An 11,732-nucleotide genomic window follows, 5' to 3' on the forward strand; every position below is an offset into this window, starting at 1 on the left:
TTTTTTCTGCACTAGGCTATGAATTCATCCAGGATGAGTATTCATATTATTTACCTCTGTTTCCTCAAGACTTATTTCAGTGTCTAGAATTGGATACACTTTTGTGGAGTAAAGAATGAAGGAGGAAGCATGCAAAAAATGAAGAGGGGAAGAGAAAGGTAGAAAGAATGAGAAGGATAAGTCCTGGCATTCACTTCCATTTGACCTGTGCCTTCATCACAACTCATTTTCCACTAACATTTGACTTCTTTCCATTAACTTGTGTGGTAGATTTTATTATTGCTCTCAAGTATATGCTGCCCACCCTTATAGGAGGATTATAATTCCCACCCCACTGACATCAGATTTGGCCATGTGACTTGCCTTGTCCATTCAAATGTGAGTGGAAGGGACGTGTGACATTTTAGAACTGAAGATTCAAAGCTATTGTGTGATTCAGCCATATTTCCATTTATTTTGCCACAAAATCAGTGATGTCCCAGATAAGAGCTGATTCTTCTTCCTGGATCTCAAAATGAAGACGATGTGGAACAGAGCTGTAGCTAACGTGCAATGGAACTGACCTCCATGTGGATGGAGAAATTAGTCTTTGTTATTATAAACCACTGACTGAGGGTTGTTTATTATTGGCCAATAAGTTAGCCTAAGCTGAATGATAAGTACAACTGGTGATAATCCCATGGTATACAATGCAAGAAGAGCCATAGGATTTGAGAATATAATAGAAAGTCATCCTATTAGCCTCCTCGTCAACACAGAGATCTTCTGTCCAGCACCCTGGGTCTTTGAAATTCTACCTGAACTCCTTTGGTGCCAGGGAAGGGAACTCATTAGATTATGTGTCAATTCATTTCATTGTTGGAATTCAAATTGTTAAAATATTTTTCAGTTGGTTCTCCCACACAGTTCTAGTCCTGCCACCTGTAACCATACAGATCAATCCACTCTGTATTCCACAAGAACAAACTTGAGTTATTAGATGCTTAGTCAAGTCCAGGCTAAACATTGCCAGTTCTTACTTTATTGTAAGGTTTGGAAGATGAGACAGAAGCTATTCTGACTCTTTATGACAAATAAAGACATTCTTTCTAGTCCAAAGATACCATAATTCTTTGTATATTCCACAAATGGAAATGGTACTTTTTAAACAAATTTTCCTATTTTACATCTTTAAAATTAACAGAAACATTCAATCAATGAGCTTGATGCTTAGTAAAATATACTATCAGTATTTTTCCAGCATGCTTTTTAAAAATACACATGATTTGGTAAACAGGTCTTGAAAATAAAGCGTATTTTAAATGCTTCCAAGTAGTCAAGAGATGAATGTAGCCCTACATAGATGCCACTACATTTCCGAAATCCATCATGGTTTTATTCCAATGAGTCTTTCACTGATTTATGCATTGTGTTTCTATTAAAAATCAAAATGACAGTTGTTAGGAGAAGTAGATTCTGAGTGACTACAGAGGGTAGAAGAAAAAACACTATGGTCAATTAGCAGGGGGTGAAAAATGATTTCCACTTGGAATAAACAGTTTTCTTTTTATATCATTGATCCTTCTTATTTAATTACAAAAGTAAATCATGAATACATACATATTATAAAAAATTCAAACACTATTGAACCCTACAGAGCACATGTCCAATAGAACTTTCTGTGATGATGGAAATGTTCTATACCTATTCTGTTCGGTAAAGTATCCATTAACCACCTGTGGCTATTGAGCATAATAGAAATGAACTACTGAGTTGGAGAAACTGATTTTCATATTTATTTAATTTTAATTAAGTTTAAATATTTATATGTAGCTAGTGGCTACCATACTGGACAGCACAGATACAGAATAAAAAATAAAATCACATACATTTTCAAAGCCCATAAGAAACCATTATTAATGGTTTGGTGTATTCTTAGGACAATTTTGGAGGAGGAGGTATGCTATATGTCATATGTAATGAATACAGTAGTTTACAGCATGGCCTCTGGAGGAAGATAGCCTGGATTCAACTCCTGAGTCTGTAGCATACTACATGCATGATCTGAAGCAGGTCCGTTAGCTTCTTAGTTTCCTCATATGTAAAATGGGCCTAATCATGATAACTACCTCTTAGGGATCTTTCAGGAAGCAAATTATCTAATACATTTAAAGCCCTTAGAGCAGTTCCTGATACATCATAAACATTCACTAAATGTTAGTTGATGGTATTAATATTATTTTATGCATGTTATTCTGTGACTTATTTTGTATTTCTTGCCATAGAAAGCTTTCCATGTCACAGTGTATAGATCTTCCTTACTTTTTAAAAAAATAAATTTATTTATTTGTTTGTTTGTTTATTTTTGGCTCTGTTGGGTCTTCGTTGCTGCGCACAGGCTTTCTCTAGTTGTGGCGAGAGGGAGCTACTCTTCGTTGTGGTGCGCAGACTTCTCATTGCGGTGGCTTCTCTTGTTGCAGAGCATGGGCTCTAAGCACGCGACCTTCAGTAATTATGGCGTGTGGGCTCAGTAGTTGTGGCACATGGGCTTAATTGCTCTGCAGCATGTGTTTATCTGCCTGCCAATGCAGGGGACACGGGTTCGATCCCTGGTCTGGGAAGATCCCACATGTCACGGAGCAACTAAGCCCGTGTACCACAACTACTGAGCCTGCGCTCTACAGCCTACAAGCCACAAGTACTGAAACCCATGTGCCTAGAGCCCATGCTCCACAACAAGAGAAGCCACAACAATGAGAAGCCCACACACCGCAACGAAGAGTAGCCCCTGCTTTCCGCAGCTATAGAAAGCCCATGCACAGCAACAAAGACCCAACACAGCCAAAAATAAAAAAGAAACAAATAAATAAATTTATTAAAAATAAATAAATAAAAACAATAAATGCTCCATGGTGACCTAAATGGGAACGATACCCAAAAAAGAGAGGCTATATGTATATGTATAGCTGATTCATTTGCTACAGTACAGTAGAAACTAACACAACATTGTAAAGCAACTATACTCCAAAAAAAATTAATTTAAATAAATAGTAAATGTACATGGTAAAAAAATAAACAGAATAGTAAGAATCTACTGATTTTCACTTGCTGAAATGATAGACTAGGTAATTCAGATTAATCCTCCCCTAAGATACTCTAAGAATTGGACCAAACATTTTTTTAAAAACTGATTAAAAGAATTAGAAAGTTAACAAAATAGTGAAGAATTGCCAAGAATTAGGGGAAAACAGAAGGCCAGGAGGCTAGCCCTGTTCTCCATCTGATTTTTCCCTGACAGAATAATAAGGGATCCAAATATTGGGGTTATCAGATACAGACTTTGAAATAACTGTACTTATACTCAAGTAAATAAAAGGTAAAATTGAGAATTTCAGAAGAGTACTAGAATCTATAATTTTAAAAAATGGAAATCTTAACACATGAAACGTGCAGGGAATGTTTCATTGTTTTCAATTATCTAGAAAATTTTATAAAATCAGTATTATCTGTTACTTTAAAATTTATAATAATTCTCCTATAAAACTGCCTGGGTCTGCTTATTTATTTTGTGGAAATATTATTTTCTGTTGTCACTGATTCTGTTTTGTTTAATTATGTTTCCTAGATGTTTTAAGAAAGTAATGTGATGGGCACAAGCCATCCATATTATTCTCTTACTACCTTTTTACATATGTGCTGTACCTTTAAATTGTACCTCTTTTCAATTCTAAATTTGTTTTTGTGTGTGTACTTTATTATTTTCTGGATTCATTTCAGAGGACAAACTTTTGCTGTGTTGATCTTCTTTCTCATATATTTGTTTTCTGCTTCTTTAGTTTCTGCTTTTATTTTTTTTATTATCTCATTACTTCTTTATTTTGTATTTGTTCTGTTCTTTTTTCCTAAGTCCTTAACTTTGTATAACTTTGACAGGTCATTAAACTTAAGCCTTTCTTCTAATATAAGGCCTTTTTAAATATTTATATAATTTCTCTTTAAGTACTGTTTGAGCTATCTCATAAGCTTTTTTTTTCTTTAACATCTTTATTGGAGTATAATTGCTTTACAATGGTTTGTTAGTTTCTAATAAGCTTTTATATGTAGTATTTTCACTACAACACTGTTCCGCTTTAAACAGTGTAATATTGTTTTTGTTTCCCCTTGTGGTCTTCTTCTGATCAATTTAGAAATGTCTTATATTTCCAAAGACACAAGTTTTTATCCTAAGTTTAAATTGTGGGCACATAAGGTGGTGTGCACGATACAGATTCACTGGTATTTCCGAGTTAGTTTGCAACCTAGAACATGGCACCGATATTTATAAATGTTCTGTGTATGCTTAAGAAAAATATGCATTCTAGAATTAATTGGTAAAAGTTTCTAAGCACATCTATATTAAGTCAAATCTGTTAACTGTATTATTTAAAGAACAATTTACAAAATCAATTACATTGCCGTACACAAGCAATAAACTGTTATATACTGAAATTTTTAAATGACACTAACCACTTACAATAGCATTAAAAAAAATCAGGTCCCTAACAAAATGTGTTAAGACCTCTATGTTGAATATTATAAAACTTTATGGAAAGACAGTAAATAAGATTTAAATTAATGAAGAGACATATATTACTCATACTTTAGAAGACTCAGTGTTATAGAGATTTCAGTTCTCCCCATTATGGTTGTGTGTGTGTGTGTGTGTGTGTGTGTGTAAATTGACAAATGGCTCTAAAGTTTACACAAAAGTACAAATAATCAAGAATATCTAAGACACTTAAAGAAGAATCAAATATCAAGATTTATTTTGAAATATGATAATTATAACAATATGGTTTTGATGCAGGGAGAGACAAATTAAGCTAATGAAACAGTATAGAAACCCAGAAATAGACCCATTCGTATGTGTATATTTGCTTTATGACAGAGATGATGCTGTATATCAGTGGGGAAAGGAAATATTTTTTTTTCAGTAAATAGGGCTGAACAAATGGGTTATCCTTATTGGAAAAAGAAAGAAAGAGATTAAAACAGAGTTTATAGTATATACAAAATTTATTTCCAAGTAAATTAAAATACCAACTAGAAAAGTTAAACTGTAAAACTTTAGTAGAAAAATGTCTTTATTACCTCAGGTTAGGAATGAATGTATTAAGATGCCAAAAGAAAACAAGACAAAGTTAAATAAATTCTACTAAATTAAAATAAATAAATTCTGTTAATCAAAAGATAGCATTGAGAAAGAGAAAAAGATAAGCCACAAATGGAAGAAGATAGTTGTAATATATATAACTAATAAAGAATCTGTATATAAAGTACTCTTACAAATAAACAAGAAAAAGGGAAAAACCTGATGGAGAAATGAACAAAAGATGTGTTAGTCACTTCATAAAGGATGAAATCTCAATAATCAATGAGCACATAGAAAGATGCCCACCCTCATTAGTAACCAGAGAAATAAAAATTTAAACCACATTGATATACAAATATTCATTCAACAGATTGAAGAAATTTTAAAGTCTAACAGTGCTAAATGCCAGTGAGGATGTGAAGCAAAGGGAGCTCTCATATACTGTCAGTAGACACAAAAATTGGCTCCGCCATCTTTGACAATAGGGTTTCAAAGCTGAACATGTGCATATGTCATGACCCAGCATTTCCACTCCTAGATCCATACCTTAGAGAAAGTCTTGCACACATGCACCAAAAGATATGCACAGGAAACTTTCATACAACTCAGATAGCCGGCAACATGGGAATGGGTGAATAAATTATGATACAGGCTAATAATCTTTTATACAAAACACAGTGAGTTTTTTTTAATTTCAGAAAGACAGTAGACTATTGTGTATACATATATATACACATATATAAACATGTACAAATATACACATATACATAGGTACATACCTATACATGTGTAATATACATATATGTACCTATGTATACATACATTTATATATACATAGATATATGATGCAACACCCCAGATTCAAACACATAACATTTACTGAAGCAAATACATGAATTTTCACACTAAATTGGATCAATAAATACCATAAACATCAGTTCAAGTTTTTTACTTTACGAATTTCAGAAAAAAGATGTTATACATTCACATGATGAAATAGCATAGAGCAAAGAAAGTGAATAAACTATAGCTACACGATCATCATGGATGATTCAGAAACATAATGATAAGTGGAAGAAGTTAATCAAAAATAGCAAAACTAACTATATTATTTAGGGACACATAATTGTGGCAACATCATAAACAAAGCAAGGCAATGATTAACAATGGATATTACTAGGGGGAAGTCCGGGACATGATCAGATAGTACTCTATTTGTTACTCCCTTAGTTTTAAATTTTATATATATATATATATATATATATATATATATATATTTAAATCATATTTATACACACACATACTTTTGTATATATCATACATTTCACAATAAAAAGTAAAAGACATTAAGGCTATTGATTTTTATATATTGATTTTATAACTAAGCCACCTTATTATTCTTGTATTGTTTCTAATACTTTTCCCACCAATTCTTTTGGTTTGTATATGATAGTATCAACCGCCTATAATGATAATTTTGTTTTCTCCTTTCTAATATTGATACTTATTTCTTTTTTCTTATAATTGCATTAGCCAATGCTTCTAGATCAATGCTGAAATAACAGTGATGGTCTTTTTCTCGGCACTGCTCATGGATCTCCCCTGCAGTGTTCCCCCATTAAATGTGTAAGGAACTTTTGCATGGTCAGAATAGTCTGGGGACGAACTAAATCACTTGGAAAGACAGGCAGTGAGCCTCTGTGAACTAGAGCTTTAGTTTGTTGCTGGTTTGTCATTGCACAGATGTGGGAGACCCTGACATCATCCCACGGCTCCCCATGGAGCCAAATGGAAGGGGCCAAAATGAAACAAGCACGGCCAATGGGCAGGAAGGCAGACACACCATCAGTGATGAGCTCATGCAGAGGCCAGACTGAGTGCCCTGCAGAGCCCAGGTTCACATCAGGCTCACCTTCAATCACAAAATTGATCACAAACAGGCTGGAGGGAGTCCTCCGCCTCAAACCAGACACCTGCCTGCCTGTGACAGATCTATCCCCACAGGCCATTCTCTGAGCCGAGCACAGCTGAATCCAGAACAAACACGTCTCTCAAAGGGCCTGTGTTTCACTTAATAGAGTTCAAATTGAGTGTCCAGAAACTTTGATGCTTATTTCCTTGATGTCTTCTGCGGCAGGTGTAGGGATTCCCCGTTCCCCTTCCCACCCACATCTCAGGACCTCCTAAACGGAGAAGGCTGCCTCTACCAGAACTTACCAATTATTTAAAAACAGTGCCCGAGATGAGTTGCTGAAAGGCTGGCTGAAAGCATTAGGGGTCTGTATATATAATACACCTGAAGAACTTCCAGGTGGGAGGTGTGTTAATAATTGCTTCCAGAGCCTGGCTGGGCAACAACACTGAAACTTTAAAAACAAAAACAGTTTTGGGGGCTTCCCTGGTGGTGCAGTGGTTGAGAGTCCACCTGCCGATGCAGGGCACATGGGTTCGTGCCCCAGTCTGGGAAGATCCCACATGCCGCGGAGTGGCTGGGCCCCTTAGCCATGGCCACTGAGCCTCCGCGTCTGGAGCCTGTGCTCCGCAACGGGAGAGGCCACAACAGTAAGAGGCCCGCGTACCGCAAAAAAAAAAAAAAAAAAAAAAAACAGTTTTGGGCTTCCCTGGTGGCGCAGTGCTTGAGAATCTGCCTGCCAATGCAGGGGACACGGGTTCAAGCCCTGGTCTGGGAGGGTCCCACATGCCTTGGAGCAACTGGGCCCGTGAGCCACATTACTGAGTCTGCGCGTCTGGAGCTTGTGCTCCGCGACAAGAGAGGCCACGACAGTGAGAGGCCCGCGCACCGCAATGAAGAGTGGCCCCCGCTCGCTGCAACTAGAGAAAGCCCTCGCACAGAAACGAAGACCCAACACAGCCAAAAATAAATAAATAAAATTTAAAGAAAAAGAAAGAAAATAAACTTGTTTTTTAAAAATAAATAAATAAATTGAAATACAGTTTCAAAAGTCCCATCCCAGGCTAATGGAATTAGAATCTCAAGATGATAGGGCATGGGAATGAGAGTTTTTAATAAGTGATATTAGTTAGCTATTACTACAAAATAGCTCACTGTTTTGAAACCACCGCAAAACCCAGTGGCTTAAAGCAGTAAGCGTTTATTATTTCTCATGAATCTACAGGTCAGCTGAGCAGTCCTCAGCCTGACTCATGCATGCATCTGTGGTCATCTGTACTTTGGGTTGGTGGTTTTACTGACTTGGATGGGCCCTCTCATTTGAGGATGTTGGGCTGCCTAAGGCTGGTCTACAATGAGATGGACTGAGACAACTGGGTTCCCATGCCCATGGTCTTTCCTCTTCCTGTAGGCTAGCCTGGGCTTGTTGAGGGCTCTGAGAGAGTTAAAGCAAGCAAGACTTCTTGCGGCTTAAGCTTGGAACAGGTACACTGTCACTTCTACCTCATTCTATTGGCCAAAGCAAGTCATAAGGCCAGTCCAGATTCACAGGGAAAGGGTGTAGATGCTACTTCTTCATGGGAGGAGCTCAAAGTTCCACTGAAAGAAGCTTGGGTGTTGGGAGGGATGAAAACTGGGGACAATTTTGCAATCAATCTTCTATACATCTCCCCTAATGAGCCTAATGCAGACAGCCTGGCCTCAATCTACACACCGTCCGTGTATTCCAGGCAATCAATGCCTACAGAGAAAATACCTACAGGGAAGGCTACTCAAGGCCTTCCATTGTATCATGCATCCATGGGCCTTAATTAATTCTCACAATCCAGAGCCTGTGCATTGTTACTAGGACCAGAACCTCAACCTTGTCAGCACTGCAAAGGTAGTCTTAGGCCTGGTTGACCCCAACCAACTCACAAAAGCCTCAATTCTTACCAACCAAAGGCCAATCAATTCCTTTACATAGAACATGTAAGCAGCTGCCCAGACATTTGGATCAGTGTTCTTTTCCTATAAGCAGAGACATGGGAATGCAAATGAGAATCAGAGAGTTGCTCTATGTATCACGTAGGGCCATTGATAGAAAAACCAGCTCAAACTGACTGAAGCAAAGAGAGAAGTATGGGTCACACAGTACATTTGTGTAGGTCTGGCTATAGGTCCATCTTGACCTAGGAGCTCAAATCATGCCTTCCTGCTCAGCCACTCTTCCTTTTGGCTCCGGCTCCTGCTATCTGGGCTTCAATCTCAAGCTGCATTAGGATACTCAGCAAAGCCAGGCTCACAACTTCATAGGCTCAAGGTCAACTGAAAAATAGAATATGCTTATCTCTCAATATTCCAGGAAAATCTCGTTTCTTCCTAGTGACTCTTACTGGATCATATGCCCATCTCTACACCAATCCCTGTGGGGGGAGAATGTGCTCTTCTATATTCTAATGGGGAGAGACTGACAATAAATAAGAACTGCAGTATGTTAGATGGTGATATGGTTACAGGGAAAAATACATAGACGGAGAGTAGAGAATGTTGGGCTAGGGGCCCAATTTTACATGAGGTGGCCAAAGAAGACGTCCCTGAGAAGCGTGGAGTGAACATGGGGCTGGGAAAGGTGTGCAAATGCCTGGAGAAGGGCATTCCAAAAAGGGAACAGCTGGTGCTAAGGCCCTGAGGCAGAAGTGGCTGGTCTCATTGGATAAGACAGCCAGCAGCCTCTGTTAGATTCTAAGGGCAGACCTACCAAGAGGTGCAGACACTGAGCTGGCCTGACCTGAGTCGACCATGGAGGCACTTCTCACATGTAAACTCTCTGGTCCATACATTCTGAGACACCTTCCTGGCCATTCAGAGGGACTATGGTTGGATCAAATGTTTTCACCTCCTCCTTGTATAGAAGAAACCAGAGACACTTTAATCCTCAGTCTTTCTTAGTCTTTGTCAATCATAACATTGAGATTTTTGAGGATCATGCACCAGGTATTTTGCAGAATATCCCTCGAATTGAGGTTTATCAGATGTTCCTTATTATCAGATCCAAGTTACACATTTTGGGTAGAAATACCACAGCAGTGATGGTGTGTCTTGCTGAGGGTATCATATTAGGAGGCCCATGACATCAACTTGTCCCATTCAAGATATTAACTTTGATCACCTGGTTAAGGTGGTGTTCATCGGGCTTCTCCTCTGTAATGTTTCTACTTTTCTCTTTATATCGTTAGGTATCTTGTTGAGAGATACTTAAGGATTATATTAATATCCTACTTCTTATCAAACTTTCACCTACTACTTGTTTTTTTATTGGAGTAGAATTGCTTTACAATGTTGTGCTAGTTTCTGCTGTACAATGAAGTGAATCAGCTATATGTATATATATATATCCCCTCCCTCTTGGGCCTCCCTTCCACCGTCCCCCCATCCCACCCATCTAGGTCACCACAGAGCACCGAGCTGAGCTCCCTGTGCTATACAGCAGGTTCCCACTAGCTATCTGTATTACACATGGTTGTGTATATATGTCAATCCCAATGTCCCAGTTCATCTCACCCTCCTCTTCCCCACCATGTCCTCATGTCCTTTCTCTACATCTGCGTCTCTATTCCACCCACTACTTTTAAGAACTTGTTTGAATTTCCCAGGTGATTCAAATGTGCAACCAGGGCTCAGGGCATTCTCTGGAGCTTCCCTGGACCTGGATCCCACTTTTAAAACTAAGAGAGAGAAATATTACACAGTGTCCTCACAGAACTCTGGTTGCTGTGGGCACAGACAAATACAGACTATCGCAGCATCACCCACTGTGGCTTAGCATTGTGGGAGCACTGTGGGGAGAGGCATCTGACCCAGACAGAGGACCAGAGTCTACAACACTCTGGACCAGTGGCTCTTAGCCTGGGACACTTCCTCATCAGAGTCTGACCTGCCACAAAAGGGGGCTTCGTGCTCACTGCCCTGGGGAATCGCCCAAGACCTTGTGCCCTTCTGGCTTCAGCAGGTGAAGCAGGACAGAGCAGCCAGGAAGTGGGTGCCATATAGGGTGACCAACTGTCCCAGTTCTCCTGGGACTGATGAGATGCCCTGGACATGGCATCTGGTTTCAGTGCTGAAACCAGGAAAGTCCCCAGCAAAACAGCATAAACTGACCACCCGAACAAGCTACTTTAGCTTAGACATACCTGGTGCTCGGCAACAAAGATCTATGCCCAGAGGCGATCCAGAAATCCAGATTGAAAATAACTGACCTAAGAGATTGGGACAACTCTGACTGCTTTTTAAGAAATTGATAGAAAGTACAAGGCAAGATTGCTGGGAAGGGTGGGAGTGTGTGTGTGTGGGCGGTGTGGGGGGGTGGTCTGTGTTGGAGACAATTGGGACGCAGAGGCCAAGTGGGACTGAAAGAAATTCATGGACCCAAATTGACCGATGACTGATGTGAACCAGAAAATGGAGATGAGGTGCCCTCCTTCCTCCAAGTTCCCACAGGCTTCTCTCCTCCAGAGCTCTGGCAGCTATTAGAGAATTTAGGCACTAAAATGATTATGGTATCCAGCCCTCTACCCTCCTCTGCACACATCCACACACAATATATGATTCCAAAAAATAAAATGTAAGGAATTCCAATAAAATTTGCATTTCTGCCCCTTTGTCATGGCACATCTGCCGGTGTTCTAAAGGTGCACTGGACCTGCCCACAGGGTCATCCAGCCCTGCCCC

Source organism: Delphinus delphis, chromosome 4 (assembly GCF_949987515.2).
Source record: "Delphinus delphis chromosome 4, mDelDel1.2, whole genome shotgun sequence".
In the NCBI taxonomy this organism is placed as follows: Eukaryota; Metazoa; Chordata; class Mammalia; order Artiodactyla; family Delphinidae; genus Delphinus; species Delphinus delphis.